Below are 21,088 nucleotides of genomic sequence, written 5' to 3' on the forward strand. Positions count from 1 at the left end.
ACTTCCAAGTCCTCATACATGGGTTGCCATTCACTGTACACCCACACGATGCCCTGAGGTGGAAGATCAAGGATCCCCGGTTGAAACACATGTTCCATGAAGGCTTTGACAAACGATGTTTTACCCGACCCTGTAGGGCCTGCAATCAACATGGTAAAGGGATGACGTAACGTGAGTGGGGTGACCATGGCATCAACCAGGTCTGACCCTGTCCCTGACAGTGTCCCTGACATAGTCCTTGACAGACGTCTTTCCACCCTGCGGGTTGCACCGGAAATGACCTCCAAGAGCTAAGATCCCTGAAGATATAGATGACTCAACCCTTTGAAATGGAATTCACATTTTATTGAGGAACAAAAACAGGTTATGAATGAACAATGATGCATCAACAGATCAACAGTACATCTGTGACCTCTGGATCGTTGGAGAACAAAGGTAGAGTGCAGGTGGCACGTCGAAGATCATAGCTGGGTGGGTGAGGCCAGAGTTTCACCTGGAGTTTGTCCAGCAGCTTGAAGTACAGTACACCATTGTCATAGGCCATAGGACGTCCATTCCTCAACTTGAACATGATGTGTAACAGCTTGCTGAGGAAGGTCTCCCCTGCATATTTCTTGGCATACGCATCGTTGATACCTATGAGTATCAAGCGAACAGAGTTGTTGTCGCTGTCGGAGAGGATCTCTAAGTGGTTTTGGTTATACGCCATCCAGTAATAGTCTTCCTCAGTCAACTCACAAAAGCGACCCATCATTCCATACAGTGTTTCTCTTTTCGGATGAATACCCGCCAGCTTGCGGATGATCGACGGCGACTTTTGTTCCATCACACGCATCCGGTCCTGGAGATCCATGTAAAGTACTGTCGGAAATGCTAGAAAAATGCTTTTTGACTTATAATTAAAATTCAGAGGTATTACAGTTCCTTAAATAACAAATATCACTTTAAGAAACATCTACCTAATGTAGACCGAGGGAATAAATGTTGAGACATGCCCTAAAATGCGTTTTTACTGATGAAAATACCCAAAACTTAGAAAAATAAGGGGTAGTGGGACGTTATTTGATACAAACATTAACTGCCTGTGTTACGTCATCAGCATGCATGGTATCGACAGGTGAAATTGACACCTGAGCACACGCTCGGGCGAGGGGTCATCTCAATAGATGTTTTCTTCAAAATGTTGAATATGTGTACGTATAGTATACGTATTGGTTATGTAAGGGATCATTTGTGTATGTGTGATTGTTTTGAAATAAACATACGAATTACTGTACATTGGAAAGAATCCTATCACTTGTGTTATCTTATTGATTGATTGTAGAAATGTGCAACGTTTTAATAAATGTTTTGCATGTCAACATTATATTTCATTGCAAAAATAAGGATGTAATTCGGTCAGTTTAATCTAGTTGTGAACATTGGCCAAAGATTTAACGAAGTCACTGGTGTAGCCTTTAGAATATATATATTCTTCTTCTCCTAAAGTTTGTAGACCGCCCGTCTAAGTACTCCCTTGTCAAAGTTGTCAAGGATGGTTTTCCGTCCCAGTTTCGCTTTTGAGACGGCCCCTGTCTTGTCTGATTTGTTTACAATATTGTAAACTTGTTGGTAAGACGTACCAACAGCTCTACAAGTTCTGTATTAAACCATTTCTATACTAATGAAAGGTTTACCTCTGTCTTTTTCAAGCACAAAAAACTTATAACCCTTTGCAACAATCGTCTGCAAATCGTTGGCCATAGTGGACGCTGTGATAAAGATATGCATGCATGACGGGAAACATATGTACCAAGACTTAACATTTATATTAATATTTCTTCAATAAAGGAATGATAATTAAGTAAAGTAACACAAACATTCAGCATCTATTTGTTTAAGAAAAACGTTAATTTATATTTTTACACCACCTGTATTATTAGCATAAATGTAAAGACTATTTCAGATTTCTGTTGTTGAACTCTGAAAAAATCTGAAGTTGTTGTTTTGGTACCAAATTTTCTCCTGTAAACTGCCCTTTAAATGCATGGGAATGTTAAATCAATTGAAATAAAAATTAGGTACACTATAGGTGAGTTGATGTATTGACAACATGATACATTTATCACCTTTCTAAAGATATTAAGGCTAAAAAGCATTTTTCTAGCATTTCCGACAGTACTTTAGTTGGTCTTGTATAACTGGCTTTGAGCCATCATGTTGTTGTGGAGATGGGCCATGTCAGAAGCTAGGTCCTTTGCCTGCGAAGCCAAGTTGACGAAGGAAGAAGGGAGGTTGCCTGGAGATGCCATCTTCAACGACTGAGCTGGTGCAACTGATGACCCGCTTGTCCGATCCTGCATTTTTATAGGCAGCAACAGCGCGAGCTATGACGCCACTTCAAATCGCGTCACGATCGTGTTGTTTCTGCACAGCGTCTTGCATCGCTTCTCTGAACTGTTCTAAAAAGTGTCTCTCTTCTAGATACGTTGCGACCACAAAGAACAGTGTGAACAACATGTCTAATCATGACTCGGTCAGAGTCTTTATATATACACAGGGTGATGTCACGTGGGTTGTTCTTGGATGACGTCACTGGAGTTTGTCAATGGATACCGTCACTCACAACAACAACTTTTCACGAAGATGCATTAACGCTTTTCCCAACTTGTTTTTCCCCCGACCATTTCCAGGGTTCGTCAATATCAGGATGAGATACACCAATTCCTATTCCCCATCTTTTATCAAAGGGGCTAGCTTCAGCTAACGGCTTAGGGTAGGATTGAATCAATATGTTTCAAGTCATTGTTCTGGGAAAATTAAGCCGTTATCGCCTTGGTCATCACATCGAGACTGACAGTGTCCCACACTTTTTGAGTAAAGCTTTTCACACATCGCCCCAGACGTTTTTGCTTTGCTGGAACAGCCTCTTGCAAAATACATGTCGCACTGTCCAAATCTCCAAAGTAGATTGCTTTAGAGTACATGTAACACTGTTCAACGCAATTAAATGTAACACCATCCAAGGTAAACACAGCTGGATGAAAGTTGCTGAACGGAGACTTGATTCCATAGAAGAATAGCCAGCTGACTGTCACTTGTGACTGTGACTTGTCACTTGGAGTCTCTAGTCCCAGTAATGTCATGGCTTCTGTCTCTCCATATTCCTCCAAATCTTGCAGAAGAGGGAGTAAGCTTGGGGTCCACGTCTGGGAAGCATGTCTAACAATTCTCTGACACGATCAAAGGCGGTTCGAGGTTTTTCGATAATCTTTGCCTTCATGAAGATGGTAAAGGACTTTAAACTCCATCAGTTTGTCGACCATGGCTTCGAGCTGCTTGATAGCGAGATTCTGGACACTGTCATTCCTCAAGCTTGACCAAGCAACGTCTGTTAGTAGTCTATTTCCCTCTCTTAGGCACAATAATCACTCACAGCCTTCCCATCTACTCCGACTCGGAGCAAGTGCTTGATATATTCCTACGCGCAACCAAGCCGGTAGCACTTTTTTCGCTCGCGCAATAAACCGTTACGAGAACTGTAGATGTGATGTAATTGTTGATAATTCCCACTAAATTTTCGCATTCGTGGGTCACCCCACTCACGTTACGTCATCCCTTTACCATGTTGATTGCAGGCCCTACAGGGTCGGGTAAAACATCGTTTGTCAAAGCCTTCATGGAACATGTGTTTCAACCGGGGATCCTTGATCTTCCACCTCAGGGCTTCGTGTGGGTGTACAGTGAATGGCAACCCATGCATGAGGACTTGGAAGTTCTTACCTCGAGGTTAGGGATACCCCTGACGTTTGTGCAAACCATGGGGGAAGCCAACACTCAGTTACCTGCAGGGTCTGGTGGTAAGACAGAGGGTTTGCCTACGCCCCGCCCCATTGGTTGATCATTGATGATTTGCTGGGCGACAATACCAAAGAGAAAGAGGCTGATGTCCTGCGATGGTTTACCAAGAAAAAGCCATCATCACAACACGTCCGTGTTGTACTTGACCCAAAACCTCTTTGCTTCATCGCCTCATCATCGCACCATTAGTTTCAATGCCCACTACATGGTACTGTTTAAAAACCCGAGGGACGCCTCTCAAATGGATCACTTGGGCAGGCAAATCTTTCCAGGACAGACGGCCTTCCTTCGGGAAGCCTATGAGGATGCCACTTTGACTCCTTATTCCTATCTGTTTCTGGACTTGAAACCTACCACGGCCAAAGAGCACTGTGTACGGTCCCATCTCTTTCGCAACCCCACCACCCTTTACATTCCCAAGTGAAAACAAATAAATAGAGCCTGTCTCAAGTGTCCCTCTGGGTCCCTCGATTGTCCCGTTGTGTCCCTCTGTGTCCCTCAAGTCTCCCTCAATCCCCACACGGTTTAGTTGCCCTCAAGTGTCCCTCATGTGTCCCTCTGTGTCCCTCAAGTGTCCCTATGTGCCCCTACGTGCCCCTCGGTTATAAAAGTGCGCTTAGTTGCCCCCTCGATTGTCTCGTTGTGTCCCTCATGTGTTCCTCAAGTGTCCCTCGAGTGTCCCTCGAGTGCCCATCGAGCGTCCCTCTGTGTCCCTCAAGTGTCCCTCGAGTGTCCATCGAGTGTCCCTCAATCCCCACACGGTTTAGTTGCCCTCAAGTGTCCCTCGTGTGTCCCTCTGTGACCCTCAAGTGTCCCTCTGAGCCCCTCCGTGCCCCTCGGTTATAAAAGTGCACATCTAAGTTGTTTTATCAGTTGAGCTGGAACCGGCCAAAGAGCACCGTGTACGGTCCCATCTCTTTCGCAACCCCACCACCCTTTACATTCCCAAGTGAAAACAAATAAATAGAGCCTGTCTCAAGTGTCCCTCTCGGTCCCTCGATTGTCTCGTTGTGTCCCTCTGTGTCCCTCAAGTCTCCCTCAATCCCCACACGGTTTAGTTGCCCTCAAGTGTCCCTCATGTGTCCCTCTGTGTCCCTCAAGTGTCCCTATGTGCCCCTACGTGCCCCTCGGTTATAAAAGTGCACTTAGTTGCTCCCTCGATTGTCTCGTTGTGTCCCTCAAGTGTCCCTCATGTGTCCCTCAAGTGTCCCTCGAGTGTCCTTCGAGTGCCCATCGAGCGTCCCTCTGTGTCCCTCAAGTGTCCCTCGAGTGTCCATCGAGTGTCCCTCAATCCCCACACGGTTTAGTTGCCCTCAAGTGCCCCTCATGTGTCCCTCTGTGACCCTCAAGTGTCCCTCTAAGCCCCTCCGTGCCCCTTGGTTATAAAAGTGCACTTCTAAGTTGTTTTATCAGTTGAGCTGGAACCGCTGAGGTGCCAAAACATGGGTCGTGTCAAGAAAGATTGCCCTGTTCCTGGTTGTACTGCAAAACAACTTTCAAAACTATGCAATCATTTATCACAAGTACACAAAATGGATTCTGATGGAAAGAAACCCTGGTTGAAAATGAAGAACAGAATGACTGAAGTCAAACCTACTCTTCCCAAGTCGGATCTATCACATCTTCCTCCTCCTCCTGACCCTGCTCCTTCGTCAGCGTTGAAGTATGCACAGAAGATGCTGATGGTCTCAGAAGAGGTATGGCAAAGTCTGCAAGAAGAACAACGTCAATGGCATTTGTTCAAGTCCAACCTGTTGGAACAGAAGCGTGTGCACACGCTTCACGATATGGATACCCTCGTCCGTGATGACACGGTTCCTTTTAGGGACAGAGAGCAGCAGTATAACACCTTGTTGCAACACACCTTGGCGTTTCAAGACCAAGCAGCGGTCAAACCACGCCCCTTGGCAGCTGGCACCCCCAGGACTGGAACCCCCAGGGCTGGGACCCCCACAAGGGACGAGACACCCAGGAAGAGGACTCCCAGGGAGGGAGCTCCCTTTGCTCACCGTAAGTACGGTTGATTTAGGGAGTCGTGTATCTGCATGTGCCTGCCTAGAGGTCGCATTCATAAGAATGAGTCCACGAAGCCGGTCGCAGAGCAGTGGCTCATGGTTTGTTCTTTGTTTCAGAACCCGATGTCGAAGCCATTCTGAATGAAGTCGTGCAAACAGTTCCCAAAACACTACAAGACAAGGCCAGGCAGTTGATGCGACGTATTCAAGCCCACCCCGACTTGGGTTGGAATGGGCACGGTCAATTCGTGGTGGAAGGGGAACCCATGCCTGGGACTCACATGGTGGATCTCATCAATGATCTTGTTCGACAACGTACCAAATCAGACCCTCCACGGGGTTGGACTATTCTGGGTCAGTATCTTGCTTCCAGCAACGTACCCCATGAACTGATTGGCAACCCTCTACGTTGGTCCTGGATGATGAAAACCAAAGGGTCATCCACCCAACCCCCTGACACCCCCCGTGAAACGTCAACACCCCCCAGCTGACTAGTTTTTGACACCACCTCCATCCAACCTTCCTCTGGAACCCAAAAAGAAGAAGAAGGCAGCAACAACAGCCACAACAGCAGAGACCCCCTCCTCCCCTCCTAACCGGGTTCGTCAGTGGATTCACTTTTAGATGTCAACGACAGTGTCAACATGAGACGTCCAAAGAGAAACAACAACAGAGAGTCGTCGTCTTTGTCTCCTGCTTGGCTCCACCACACCTGCTACGATCCTAAACATCCTTCAGGCTATGGAGGGTGGCTTGCCTTGTGGCAAGCAGCAGCAGGACGTCAAAGCTGGGTCAAGGCCCACATGGGACGTTCAGCACTTTCCATCCTAAAGACGGTGGGAAAATCAGCTCTCAAAACAGGCGTCAAGATGCTGCCGGGATTAGTGCAAGATATCAGTTCTGGACACTGGTGGCCAAAGGAGAAGAAGAATGCAAGAGAAGAGCAACGTGCTTTGTACACGGTACACCACCAACCACCTGTAGTTGTTGAGGTCGAGATGTCCCTGATCAGGCAGCATAAAGGGCCGCCCAGATGGAAGAGGGGTTCAGTTCAACACCAGACACGGTACGGTCAAGACCTGTTGTCCAGACCTGTTGTCCAGATTAGCTGTCAATATGATGCGCCAGGATGCCTGCGAATGTTCCAAGGCACAATAGGATCTCTCCCCTGTCTCTCCTGTGATGACTTTGGCCCAAGAAGGTCAGTGGATTCATTACAGTCCTCTGGCACCCCCTTCGGTCGCGGGTCCCCTCCAATTTAACATTGCTAACCCTGTGAATGCCTACATCGATGTCTGTGTTACTTCCTGCATCTTTTGTCGAATGATATAAAAAGATTGACCTATTGTTTGCATTGGTCGCAACATTCTTTTGAGAGATACGTGGTCCTGAAAAGGACTGCTGGGTGAGATTAACTCACAGTGGGAGTGACCACAGGTGTGTTAAACACTGACAGGCATAGATGGTCATCTTTGTTTTCACAAGGCACTTGCTTCCAAACGCCTGATTCCCATGAAAATCCGAGTTAGTGTTGGTCTTCAGCAACCCATGCTTGTCGTAAGAGGCGACTCACGGGATCGGGTGATCAGACTCGCTGAATTGATTGACACATTCCATCGTATCCCAGTTATGTAGATGGATGCTCATGCTGTTGATCAGTGGATTGTCTGGTCCAGACTCGATTATTTACAGACTGCCACCATATAGCTGGTATATTGCTGAGCGTGGTGTAAAACTAAACCCACTCACTCAAACGCCTGGTGTGAGTGTCCTTCAATAATGTAGCACAATAGATACACTGAAATGTGGCATGATAGTCGGTTGTACCATTGGCGTAGACAGGAAGACCTGCGCCATCTTACGTCACGGATCCCCTCCAATTTAACATTGCTAACCCTGTCAGTGCTTACATAGACTTGAGTCAGTGTTACCTCTGCATCTGCCTCAAAATCAAGAATACAGATGGCACGGATGCAGTTCATGATGGCGATCACGCACTCGCCGTGTCCACGGTGGACGACATGATGCATTCCCTCTTACGAGAGGTGTGTGTGCCTGTGTGTGTCCCTCTATTGGAACCTATCCTACCGAGCCTATTTGAAAATGTGACTAAGTTATGGGGAGGCAGCCAAAAGGACGGTACCAGTGCCCAGGATGGTATACAGATGAAACTGGAAAGACATAGATGACTTTAATGCTATCGCCCCGAATGGCAATGCAGGGCTCCTACGTTAAATAAATGAGAATGAGCAGTTCTCGGAAAATACCCAGTTCTAGGAATTCCACATGAGCTGTGAAGTCATCGATGACGTCACAGTTATGCAATGTCTAACGTAAACACAACAGCGGTAGCCATTTGTCTTGGGGCCGTCACTTTCAAAAAAAAGGTCTTATGCCCACTCTTCACAGTTAAATCTCGGGATCGCCTTAGTGATAGTCACGATCGTGACACGGGGTTACGAAGGAGTGCAAACAATTCCCCAAAACAAATGGATCAAGAGTATGGTGGACAGGAAAGCCCATTGAATGAAAACAACATGTGTGAGTACGTACCGTTACTGGGCATTGTGTTGCAAACTTTACAGCCACTTGAACCATTTAATAGTAGATACAATGAAATCACAACGTTGCTAAGATCATTAGGTGAATATATTGTGATATGTTACAATTATGATGTTACAGTTCATACTGTTTGTAAACAAAAGTTCAGGAACGCCCCTAATCCTGCATCTTTTGTCAAAGTGTTCTTGTTAGCGGGGGAAATAAACGTTTGAAAAAAATGCCAGTCTATCGTTGTTATTATTGTTGTTTGCATTGAATGTACCATTCTCTTGAGAGAGATGGGTGGCCCAGAAAAGGACCGTTTTGTGGTGTGTACCTCACTCACAGGGACCACAGCTGGGTCATACATTGGCATGGGTGAATGCCCAGCATTCGTTTCACTACACACTTGCATCCATGCGTCAACCGGTAAATATAGGTATCCTTGAGGCTGGTACCACAATAAACACACTTTAGGACTACATCATCGTCACCGCACGCCATCGTCCACGCCACTCTCCCTTCCTCCCTCTCCTTCCCTCCCTCCTTCTCCCTCTCCTTCCCCGTCCGTCGCCATCTTGAAACCCGTCCGCCCTCTTGAAACGCGTCCGCCATCTTGAAACGCGTCGTCCGCCATCTTGAAACGCGTCCGCCATCTTGAAACGCGTCCGCCATCTTGAAACGCTCCGTCCGTCGTCCGCCATCTTGAAACGCGTCCGCCATCTTGGATCGGGCGATCGGAAGTGTCGCCATCTTGGATCGCGCGACCGGATGTGCCGCCATCTTGAAAAAGACCCCAGGGAGACGTTGTTGACAGGTGGGAATTTTAAACGCTGATGTAGGTGACGCTGTTCACTTCAAGCTCGCCTCTTCGTGTAACCATGTTTCATGAACAGGAAAGTAATGAGAATTGATTGTTATTTTAGTGTCTATAAAATAGTAGCACAAGCAGTAGCAATATTTTAGGTTTTTGGTAAGCTAGATATAAGCACTGCACACCAATGAATACACAATGATATCAGAGCGGGTGTGTAGCCTAGTGGTTAAAGCGTTCGCTCGTCACGCCGAAGACCCGGGTTCGATTCCCCACATGGGTACAATGCGTGAAGCCAATTTCTGGTGCCAGTGCCGGGATGTTGCTGGAATATTGCTAAAAATGGTGTACAGCCAAACTCACACACTCGTCTGCATCAGGCATACGGCCTTTCCATGAAGTCTAGGGTAATGTTTGTGTCGCTTTTATATTGTTGTTCATGACGCTACCATAATGAATAGGAGCGCCACAATAGTCTGCGTTAGAAGTGCAATCATTGTTTTCTGGCATGATCAGGATCTCGCCAGACATTGCCTACCGTCTCTCTCATCATCAAGGTTTGTGTGCCAGAAATAGTTCACACATCATACAGCGTGACTCCAAATTTCCAAAGATTGTTTATGCCACATGGTTGGTTGGCCACAGTTACGTCATCATAAGGCAAATGAAAAATTCATTATCATGACATTATCTCTAAGGTGAACAAAAGCGATAAAATCCTTTCCATAATCATAATAGATATCTGCCACGGTCGGCTGCACGCTTTCAGTCTCTCAGGAATGAATTACCAACAAACCGTGATGACAGGAGTGCTCGAGGAAGGTCGTGGTCACCCCGGGCCCGCTCCACGGGACCCGTGAAGATATTGATCTTCAGTAACCCATGCTTGTCGTAAGAGGCGACTAACGGGATCGGATGGTCAGGCTCGCTGGCTTGGTTGACACATATCATCGGTTCCCAAGTGCGCAGATCGATGCTCATGCTGTTTATCACCAAATTGTCTGTTCCAGACTCGATTATTTACAGACAGTCGCCATATAGCTGGAATATTGCTGAGTATGGCGTAAAACTAAACTCACTCACTCACCCGCCCCACGGGGAGACATGAAACAAACGCATTCAGTGGCAAGCCAACAGTTGACCTAAACATAACCACGAGGACATATGGTGTAACTCACATTGGGGTTTTTGCATGAGACATCCCGTTTGTAATTGGTACATTAAAACACACCCGAAACAAAACCTTTTGAAATCTCCACCTAGGTCCAGATAGCTTATAATCCGGCCAAAGGAGTTACAGGAGGCTTACTGAAATGCTTATACCCCCTTTACCCTTGAGGCGGAATGAGCCGAAATACTGTCCGAATGAACATTCCTGGAAATTCGAACTGGCTCATATATCTAAAATTGTTGTGCAGATGTAGAGTTACCTTCCTTAGTCGTGCAAGGATCCTCTGGCCTCGAGCCTTGTTTCTCTCACGAACTGATGTACATGTAAAAGCATATATAGCAATGTTATACCCAACTTACTCATATACACTCTGGATTTGACTTTTACTATGAGTTATCAATTTTACCCATATCAAAATAGGAGTTTATACCATTACGACGTGCTGGTTAGCGTTGCTTGTGTGTGTGGTGGCTGCTTTCTTTAGTTTACCATGCGCCAAGCTTCCTGCTTCTGAAACAGGCAAGCCTTCTGATAGCAGCACATGTTTGACTATAAAATCGCTCAAATGTTCTGTTAACGAGCAGATGTCAGGGGAACACTGATCCCGGACAATCTCTCGAGTGTTGACATTACAGCTGTGACAGATGAGTTTCCAAATTTGATACGCAGACAGATCACGTGAAGAGAACCGAAAAACTGCTGAATCTACGGACCAGAGACTCCTTATGCACAGTTATCCAGATCTCTGGGTATAAAATACATCTTCTGGTTAGACGTCATCTGTAACCAACACGCCTGGAAGTGTAGCGACAGGTCTAATACCCATTCTACCATGGCTACGTGAAATGCTCGAATTTGATTGGTCAATCCATAAAATCAGACGGTATCAATTTGGATTGAAAATGCGTCTGATTTCACGGCGCTTCACTGCGCACGTTTACAACACTGTCGCACTACTTCAGCTTGGCCACCAACATGACTAATATCAACACAACAGACGTGATGGAAATGCTGATAAAACATTTATTAAAACTCGAAAACTACAATTATACAATTTCTCCTCCACAATTATTAAGGAACCTCACTATCATAAATATAACCTTCTATTATAAAAATATTCAAACTCAAATACAACACACAGCCCCAAACATAAACAAACAATATCTAACATATAAATCAGAAAATCTTGTAAAAATACATCCCTATCTGTCCCTATTTGTGCGGCAAAACGTTCGTAAACATTTACCAACGTGGTAAATGGTTTATTTGTTTCCGTTTAGAATGGGAAATTCGCAAGATAACGCTCGGGCGAAACACAAAATTTGCCACTCATACTCCATCATGTCCTGTTGCATCGTTCAAAATATCAAAAATTGAACCATGAGAATTCCGCTCTCTGCCACCTTACCCGCAAGGCTGTCACTGCTATGTACGTACACTTTGAAAAGCTTGGCCACAATCCAGTCCCAAATGATGAGAACAATGTTCCAAGGAATCCCAAATTAGTCGCATGTACACAAAGCAGCACTGTCTCTCTCTTATGTATGGTGGGGTGGAATCATGATCGACACTCGCCGGTCATAAAAATCAACAGGCTTTGATGAGTTACAGGTCATAGATCGATCAGAAAAGTATCTATTCTTCGATTCTGCAGGGTTCAGGTTCGACAGTCAGTCAAGTCTGTACCACTGTCACTTCGAATTTCAACCTTTCGCAAAATGTAAACACTGGCTCGTCTGCCATTTCAAACTGTTAAGTAACTGTCTACTTCCAAGAAAAAAGTAGGTCCGACGGTTCCATTATAGTGTGGCCAGGGGTGGGGGGTGGGGTTTACAGTAACACGGCACACAAAACAATAGGTCGGTTTCGGTCGTGTGGAGTTATGATTATATAAACCAAGCTCTTAGGTGTTACATTATTGCATTGAATAAATAGTAGCTTGTTTTCTTTGGACAGAATAGTTTTTATGTTGCAATGTTTAAAAATATACGAACGGAACCTACCACTCCCTTCACAGACAAGTTCAATTCGCCTCTCGTCCCATGCCGGATTACGCAGTGTCTTCCACGGGACGAGGAAGTTCGATGTTAAATCGGTTATGATAGAATGGAGATAAACATACTGTTTTGGAAATTAGATGAATGTTAGACCGAATTCATAGTCTCTAAATTAATCATTTGAAACCTCACGCTACGCGTTCGGCTTCAAATGCAATTTAGAGACCATCAATTCGGTCTAACATTCATCTAATTTCCAAACACAGTACGTTTATCTCCTAAATCTTCCAGAGACTAGACTACCTAAAATCATTCACAAGCAGTGTTAAAAAAGAACACGTTCGTGGGGACATCATGTTTATAAACTCAGTAAGTCACTGGTTATAGATAACTTGATTTGAACATATTTCTTTCACTATCTTACATAAAATTAACTTATCTGATAATATAATTTATATTCTATTTGTCAATTTGAAGTTGAAAAAGTATTCCACTAATTTTGGGTTAAATAACGTTAAATAAGTTAAATAATTCTTGCATCACTATTGAGCCTACTTTCTGAAAAGTGCTTACATGTGCATAATTTGAAATTTGACCTTCAATTTATTCTGTTTGGTCTGAAGGAAAGTATATATCCTGATATGTTTGACCTACTATTGCATTAGCTGAATTCGTTATCTATAAATGTAAAGTTTTAAAACAACCCTGAATTTTAATCACTTTAAACATTATATCCACAACAGGTATATATCATTGAAAGAAATATTATGCTTTTAACAAAAAACAAGTTCTATACAAAGTGGATGAGGTACCAGGAACTAGCTAATGAAGATATGTCGATTTCAGATGTTCAGTAATATTGATTTAATGAGTACAACCATTCTTGATTAATTAAATTTATGTTTTGAGGAGACTACATTAAACCTGTTTATGGTTGAGTGCAGAATGTGAGTGAATCAGAGTGGGAATGAGTGTCAAAGTAAGTGGGTTTCTTTTAAATAGCTGATCCCTTATATCATACTTTAATATAAACTTAAGTAACAAAACTAACATGTATAACAATTGCCTTTTTAACTGGTATAATTTTGTTTTTTTCTTTTAAAGCTGCCTATTTTACCTCATCTGATTTGGCCAAGCAGTACCCTGGATGTCTGGTTCTGCTTGTAACAGGGGCTCAGAAATAAAGTATTAATTCCAATAAAAAATTAAAACTATTCACTAGGAAGCCCTCGGTAGCCCTCTTCCAAAGTATTAACGTGATTAGCTTGTCGATGACATGTGTCAACCAAGTCGGTGAGCCAGACAACCCGACCCCGTTAGTCGCCTTTTACGACAAGCATGGGTTCCTGAAGATCAATTCTAACCCAGATCTTCACGGGTTGTATCACATTTGAAGCACAGATCCCAGTTGATGATTTATACAGTACAGCTCAATTCTGGAATGACATGGTAAGTGTACACTGCATGAGTTCTGGGTATAAATTATGTTCTCTATTCTGTTTACTTTGGAGGCTATATAAAGAGAGTGAAAACGTGTGAATAGCTTCTTTGTACAACTGTTCAATGCTATGCAGCGAATCCTTTTGGATTTCTTGCGACAAAAGCTATTGATACTGTGAAATGACTTTATTTCAATACAGGTCATGAGCTTGGCGAACATTGCTGCTACAAAACCAATCCAAGTTTGAGGAATGTTAAAACCCTGCCTTACACACAGACACTAAACAAAGGGTTAGGATTCTTGGTTCTTGCTGGGTGACCCCATGACATCACTGTAAATCTATTGTACTTCGTGAGTGTATTTTTTTCAATTTATTGTTTACACCCAATAAAGGCTTTAAGATTCGCTCTGAACAGTATTTCTGTAGCATTGAAGACTACGAGATCGACATCTCTAAACCAAAAGAAAAATACCCGAGATAGTGCCCCTTCCAGTATTTCATGAAAAGAGGATATAACGAGTACTCACAGTTTATACAAGAACTTCATTGTGACAGACCATGTGTAACACTGAACACATCAACGGTTGAAAGGACATACTCCTCTGCATTTTGCTCTCTCTCTCTCGTTCTTCCCCCAATTAGTTTGTCCAGTGTCAGAACGATCCCTCCAGTCAGGAGAAAAATTCCTCCTAGAATAATGACAACGAACGACCAGCTCAGATCCGTCATTAAGAAGTAGTCTTCTTTTTTGATGGCAAAAATTATTCCCCCAGCTAAGATGAATATTGCTGAAAGTAGAAAGCATACATTCGGCATATAGAACTCAAACTGTTATACGAGGGGCTATCAAAACGTTTTGAGCCTAAAATGTTCAGAGGCGGAACATTGATGCAATCCCCATTTATTTATCAACATAATCGTCTTGAAAGTCGATGCACTTGGTCCATCTTGTCTGCCAGGCATGTATGTCTTGTCTATAGAACTCCTTTTCTTGGTCCTGTAGCCACATTTCTACAGTTCTAGTGAGTTAATGAATCATCCTCAAATCTCCTACCACGGAGGTGCTTCTTCAGATCAGGAAACAGGTGGTAGTTACTTGGTGCATGTCTTGAGAATAGGGTGGGTGAGGATTTCAAATCTACATTCTTCGACAGCGGCCAATGCAACACGACTGGTATGGACTGGCGCGTTGTCCTGAGAAAGAAGAACTCCACGTTTGAGTTTGTCTCTTCTCCTTGATAGACTGTCTCACTTTCTTCAGTAGGGTACCATAATATTCCTGATTAATCGTAGTTCCTCGTGGAAGGTAATGTATGTAGATGATGCCTTGGCTATCCCAAAATATTGTGGCCATAACCTTCGTGGACGATCTGGACGACTTGAACTTCTTGGTCGGAGGAGACTTGACGTGCTTCCATTTCATGGATTCCTGCATGCTCTCGGGGCATGGTCATAAATCCACGTTTCATCACTAGTAACTAACCTAAAATGTTTATATCTTGTTCTCATGGCATTACTTATGGTGACCCTCGTGAGCCTCATTTCGCTGGTGAATATTATTGGGACCCATCTTGTGCAAACCTTAGACATGCGGAGATGTTCATGCAGGATGGTTACAACTCATCCATATGAGATGCCACTTGTCTGCTCTTACTCATGGATGGAGGTTCGACCGTTGCTCATTACCAGGGTGTTCGCTAGGTCAATGTTTTCCGGGCTGGTGCTGGTTGTTGGCCGACCAGGGCCCCGTTCCTCACACCGATCGTAGCGCTACGACAGTCGTAAGTCTATGTTAAAGTATGGGAGTTACGATCATCTTAGCTGTACGATCGCTTTAATTTGTGGAACGGGACCCAGGACGGGGTCGTCTTCAAGACCATCTCTATCACACTGGATTTCCCTCACCCATCGCTTGATGGTTGCAGATGATGGGCAAGAGTTCCCATATACTGCTGTCAATCGCTCTTCAGTGTGCTTCGCCGGATGGTCCTAGAGGACCAAACACTTTGTGGCTGCTCTGTGCTCAAGCTTATCCATTTCTGCCGTTTCAATAGGGATACATGTGGTTAGATGTCACGTGACTAGAAACGGGGGACATGTACATGTCAATATTACGTGTATGTGAATGATATAAACCATTCTTCAATATCTTAGTTATTTTTAACATATTTTCGGCTCAAAACCTTTTGATAGTCCCTCGTACATACCAGTGACAACGGGTATATACAGATATAAAGACTACAATATTTAACGTGTGCAAATATACGTAGAAAAGACAGGAATTTCTGATCTAATACTTACATTTAACTGAATAAATTCTTTTATAGTATCTTCTTTTCATATTCATGAAATTTGTCACAAACACCAAAACCCTTTTTAACGTATAAGTGTATGATCAAAACGTACTTGAGAGATAGGCCAACACCAAACCACTGTTCTTTAACAGTTCCAGGTTGGTCTTCACAAACACGAAGACGCACAACACAACCACACAAGCCCCTCCAAGGCACAACCCTAGTGATGATAAGGCCGTCGCTGTACCGTCAGCTGAAACAAGAGTAGCTGCGTCGCTATTGCCGTTTTAAAAAGTAAGGCTAATGGTAGACCAACTGCTCTATTACAACGCCACATGATTTTTTGAAAATCGTAACTCATCTTATAAAGTGTGAGGGATAGCAGATCCAAATCGTGGTGATCGCAAGAGATCTTTATATTCGTGGCAAGATATTAAACATGTTTAATACTACTACGTAGTAGAGTGTGGCCATCAGAACAAATCGTATTAGAGCGTGAAAATGTGGAATGGGGCGTGTCGGAATGATCGTAATAACGAGTATTAGATCTTAGTTCCCATTGTCCTACGATTATACCAAGATCTATTTCGATTCTATGAAGATCTATTACTATCACATTAAGATATCCTGCGCTGTGTCACATTGTGCACAATCAATCTCGATCTAATACGATTCAACGCATTTCTATTAACTTTTTAACAGGCTGTACTACGACTAACGATCTATCACGATATATCAAGATCTGTTACGCTCCCTTGTGCTGCGACACGTTATGGCGCGTTTGGTGTGTTTTCCTATAAATCGGGGGCGGTGGGGTAGCCTAGTGGTTAAAGCGTACGCTCGTCACGCCGAAGACCCGGGTTCGATTCCCCACATGGGTACAATGTGTGAAGCCAATTTCAGGTGTTCCCCGCAGTGATATTGCTGGAATATTGCTAAAAACCAAATTCACTCACTCTCTCCTATAAATCGTGTCACGCTGCCAGACGAACTTCATTGTGATCCAACTGCCAGCCGTATCACACTATTTTTTCGTCATTACAACAAAGTTTATTTTGTCAATAAATGGGAGTCATTCAGTTTTGTGACACAACTACTTTGTTGTAATGAAAGTTTATTTTCCCAATAAATGAACGTCATTCAGACATACTGAGTCCCTGTCCTCAAGAAATGAAAGGTAACAGAGAAAATGTCTTCTTCGTTACTGAAGCAGATCAACATAATCGTGGACAAGCAGATTCAAATCTTTAAGCTGCAGAATGTTCAGGGGGACAAATTGTTCAAGAGATCATCTGGTCTGGTATGGAACAGCTCCTCCTCCATGAAGTACTTCTTGAGGTACTGGGGCGGTGGGGTAGCCTAGCGGTTAAAGCGTTCGCTCATTACGCCGAAGATCCGGGTTCGATCCCCCACATGGGCACAATCTGCTTCAACAGATATTTCTTGAGCGGGAAAGCATCTTCGCCCAGAATGAAGGTATGTTCTTCTCGTTCATCATTTACCAAAGGTTCCGGTGGTGGGAATATTGAATATTTGTGCACCACACATGTAATCTATACCACTCAATTCTATATCCAGATGACATGGTAATTCGCATTAAAATGTCATTAATATGGAGCAATAGCCCTTGCAGTTATGGAATAGACAAGCTGTGTTTTACTTTGTGATGGCTATATGTTTCCCACTCACAGCCCCTATTGCTCTCCTTGGCCTTTGCTTTCCATGCCGCCGGCAAGCCTCATCTTTGTAGGCCTGGACAATGGCTCTGCATGCTTCTGGGATAGGATGGCAAATAGAGGATTTACTACATCTGAAGTTGTTTAAGAATTGAATGTCTGTTTGTGTGTTTGCACTGAAAATTGAACGATGTCAAAGCGTTGTTCAAACTCGTGTGAACGAGCGAGTTTACGAGCTAAGAGAGCTTCGGAAATCTAGGCCCTGATCGTCAAATATTCGCAACAGATCTTAATTGAAGCGTAACTGATCGGATATCCAGCTGTAAGGATGCGTGTCAGATCCTATCAGAGCGAATGAAACCGTAAAAGAGCGTCATGAAAGGGAAAAATATACAAAACGCCGTGCTTAAACCGAGGTGCCGTCCAAAGCGGCGTCGAACCTAATTCCCGCCTTCTCTAATAATCCAACTTACCCCAAAAATATGGCATACACTCAAAGGAAGAAGTTGTGAGAAAACATAGCTGGAACAATCCCCACGACACATGTAATCCACTAGTTCTATGAGAGGTGATTGTCACCCACCAGGGTGTTAGGAAGCCAATGATGTCAAAGATGACGCCAGCCACACAAAATCCAAATCCAAGCTTGATTTTGGGAGACAACCCCATCATGTGTAATGACATACCCTGGGAACCTGGTTGAGAGATTGCTAACGTGGTCTCATGGGCCTTATACCCTGTTGGTCCCCTCTATACTGATTGGCTGACAAACAGTTACGCCTCCAAATATTGTCAGATGAGTAGTACACGGACGAATCACACTGTACACAGAAGTGTTTGAGCTGTTTTTCGGCGTTCCTGCATTCAGTCTTATCAGTTCGGAAGACACCAACAGAGGCTTCGTTTGTTGTAACATAAAGGATATCTGTCATTGGCATTATAAATACGTAACAATACCCGTGAAACTGTTTCTGTTGGGCATAAGAAATACAATGGTTGTTATAGACAGTTACAGGAGGCCTATTGACGTTAGAAATTCATTAACATCTTTAGTCCTGCTTCTTGACATTTTAACTAAAGTAGCACTGTTCTGCTAGCGTCTAAAAATATGCTGTATTATGTATATATAGCATGGCCTGTTTGGGTTTAGTGGGACAGTCTGTGTGACGTTAGTTACCAACAAACACTCACTTTGTTAACGCGAATGGAGAGAACAGAACTGCGTTGCGATTGTTTAGCCTAAGCATGGCATAGTCAGTGATTTCAATGGTTCATTTATGCTATAGTGTTCACCCCTATTTTAACGTGACGCTCAAAGGAAATTGTTTTGACGGACAGTCTAGACGGGCGTGGACGTTTCAAACACACTTGATAATGCTTTGAATTAAATGCAGCAATGGTTTGCGAGTCGATACCGTCTTTAAAGACATATAAATATCTGATGTATTGACTCATCTTGAAAAAGAAGAACAATTGATGTATTATAATTTAATCTCAAACATTTATGCTTATGCCACAAATGTGAAAGTGAGCGTCAGTGTTAACTGATCAGCTGCCTCGTGTTGGCGCTACAAAATAAAGAAAGTTATGATCATAACCACTTTTTAAATTTAATTCTGTCGCAAATTAATGCTGACTTAGAAGAACTCCTACGGTTATAATCGTATCCCAGTTGTGCATTTCGATGCTTGTGATGTCTATCATTGGATTGTCTGGTCCAGACTGGATTATTTAGAGGCTGTCGTTATGTAGCTGGAATATTGCTGAAAGCGGCGTCAAACAACACGTAAACAAAATATGTCGTATTGGGTGAGTGAGTATGGTTTTACGCCGCTTTTAGCAATATTCCAGCAATATCACAGCGGGGGACATCCGAAATAGGCTTCACACATTGTGCCCATCTGGGAAATCGAACCCGGGTCTTCGGCGTCACGAGCGGACGAGGCTTTGACCACTGGGCTACCCACAAGTACAGCACAATTAGTTGAGGATATCGAAACAACGTGATGCTGATCACTGGATTGTCTGGTCCAGACTCGATATTTACAGACCGTCACCATATAGCTGGAATATTATGCATTCCCATAGACTAACAACTGGTCTCTGAAATGAACATATTTTACAGAAAAAAAGCCCATAGTAAAAAAATAAAATACATGTATAATGAAAAGGAGCCCTGAGACTTTCTTCATTTTCGGAACCTAGACTTACCACATTTTCTAGACTTTCTAGGGCTTTCTTGGATATATTTGTTTCAGGGTCCTTATGACAGACTAGCATTCCCATGCGTCATAACCAATTATGTCAGTTAAGTCTTGAATAGCATTGTCCTCAAGCATAACTACACCCACACCAAGTTTATCAATCAGACAGGAGAAAGAATGGTTTCCGTCACACACGACTCGCAGTGCAAGATAATAAGACAATTATAAGCATAGCAATGTCGATTACAGTGGCTCGTTCTTTTGACACTTTTGTTCTTGATCCGATTTTGACAGAAAGTCTTAGGGATATTCTTTAACAAAGGAAGAAAAATAAAATATTGTCACTAAGGACTCCAAGCTGTCTTCATCCTTTTTTGCTACAACAACCTAATGACTTAGCTGTCTGCCTCTGCAACGACCCGTGAAGATCCGGGTTAGAATTGTTCTTGAGTAACCCATGTTTCTCGTCTCGTAAGAGGCGACTGAGGGGATCGGATGTCAACATTTGAACGTATGACAATTTTGTAGACTGATGCTCATGCTGTTGATCATTGGATTGCCAGGCCCAGACTCGATTATTTACAGACCCCTGCCATATATCAGGTGCTCCTTTCACGAAGCAACCTATAATAAGATTAACCTTAACTCCCATTCTGTCACATTGCACTAAGGTTTCCTTAGTGACGTACCATAACCTTAGTGCTTTGTGAAAGGAGGCCCTGGAATATTGTTGAGTGCAACGTGTAACAGCAAACAAACTAACAAACATAGAAACTATAACTGCAACCTCTGATGTGGGAAACTGAGCAGAATTAGAGTTTTAAAACCATATTTCTCCTCTGTCACTATGCGTTTGTTTCTTAATTTCAAACAGGTAGAGTACAATGAAAACAAAATTGCTCCTTTCACGAAGCAACATTTACTAAGGTTAACCTTAACTCCCATTCTTTAACATTGCATTAAGGTTACCTTAGTGACTTACGACCACCTTAGTGCTTTGTGAAATTAGGCCCTGGGCCTCCTTTCACAAAGCACTAAGGTGATGGTAAGTCACTAAGGTAATCTTAGTGCCATGTTAAACTGGGAGTTAAGGT

Source organism: Haliotis rubra, unplaced genomic scaffold, assembly GCF_003918875.1.
Source record: "Haliotis rubra isolate DU_JTF1 unplaced genomic scaffold, ASM391887v1 Scf592, whole genome shotgun sequence".
NCBI classification, from domain to species: Eukaryota; Metazoa; Mollusca; class Gastropoda; order Lepetellida; family Haliotidae; genus Haliotis; species Haliotis rubra.